General features: G+C 42.2%; 1 non-coding gene across 1 annotated transcript; it reads right to left on the reverse strand.

Annotated features, from left to right (window-relative positions):
* Positions 1-493: 493 nt before the first annotated feature.
* LOC122297983 lies at positions 494-600 on the reverse strand. The gene has a single exon (XR_006239043.1). It is a non-coding gene; the product is annotated as a small nucleolar RNA R71 (small nucleolar RNA).
* Between the last annotated feature and the right edge of the window lie 889 nt (positions 601-1489).

The following is a 1489-nucleotide window of genomic DNA, read 5'->3' on the forward strand; positions in this document are numbered from 1 at the left end:
TTGACGTTGGATGCGCCGTGCTAGATCTCGTGATATTATTCCTGTTGATCCGGAGATTGAAAGAACTCTTAGATCACTAAGAAGAAATAAGATACTAGCCATGGCTGAAGAAGAACGTGAGGCACTACCTCGCACCTTGAAGGACTATGTACGACCAGTTGTGAATGGAAATTACTCGAGTATAATGCGCTAGACAATTAATGCCAACAACTTTGAGCTCAAACCAGCTTTGATTACCATGGTACAGCAGGCTCAATTCAGCGGATCGCCACTGGATGATCCCAATATTCATTTGGCAATGTTCTTGAAGATTTGCGACACTGTGAAGATCAATGGTGTTACTGAAGACACCATTAGACTGAGATTGTTTCCTTTTTCTTTGAGGGACAAGGCTAGAGGTTGGCTACAATCTCTACAACCGAGAAGCATCATTAGTTGGCAGGACATGGCTGAGAGGTTTCTTGCTAAATTCTTTCCTCCAGCAAAAACAGCCCAACTCAGGAGTGAGATTGGTCAATTCAAGCAAAATGATTTTGAGTCACTCTATGAAGCGTGGGAAAGGTATAAAGACTTGGTTCGACGTTGCCCACAACATGGATTGCCAGATTGGTTGTAAGTTCAGATGTTCTATAATGGGTTAAATGGGCAAACTCGAATTATAGTTGATGCTGCTTCTGGTGGAACTTTGATGTCGAAAACAGCTGAGGGTGCTACTGCCCTTTTGGAAGAGATGGCCTCAAACAACTATCAATGGCCAACTGAGAGGACTTTGGCTAAGAAAGTTGCTGGAATTCATGAATTGGAGCCGATAGCAGCCCTTTCAGCTCAAGTAGCTACTCTATCTCATCACATTTCAGCCTTGACAACACAAAGGATACCACAAAGTATAGAATATGTTGCATCTACCAGTATAATAGTTCCAAGTAATGAAGCAAGTCAGGAACAACTTAAATATGTCAACAATCAGAACTACAACTATCGTGGTAATCCTATGCCAAATTACTATCATCCAAGGCTTAGAAATCATGAGAATTTTTCATATGGAAATACGAAGAATGTGTTGCAACCTCATCCTCCTCCAGGATTTGATAGCCAACCAAGCGAGAAGAAGATGTCACTTGAGGATGCCATGGTTTCCTTTGTTCAGGAGACCAATGCAAGGTTTAAAAAGACTGATTCACGGTTGGACAACATTGAGACTCATTGTAGCAATATGGGAGCCACTATGAAGAATCTTGAAGTGCAAATTGGGCAACTAGCCACGACCATCAATGCCCAACAAAGAGGAGCTTTTCCTAGCAACACTGAAGTGAATCCAAAGGAACAATGCAAGGCCATCACACTTAGGAGTGGAAAAGAAATTGAGAGGTCACCATTAAAGGAGAGCAAATCCACCCCTACCGCTGTGAACAATGGCCAAAACAAGGATCAAGTAGAAGAAGAGAAGATTGTCAATGAAACCGACTTGCCTCCAGCAATTTCATTTCCT

Source organism: Carya illinoinensis, chromosome 15 (assembly GCF_018687715.1).
Source record: "Carya illinoinensis cultivar Pawnee chromosome 15, C.illinoinensisPawnee_v1, whole genome shotgun sequence".
NCBI classification, from domain to species: domain Eukaryota; kingdom Viridiplantae; phylum Streptophyta; class Magnoliopsida; order Fagales; family Juglandaceae; genus Carya; species Carya illinoinensis.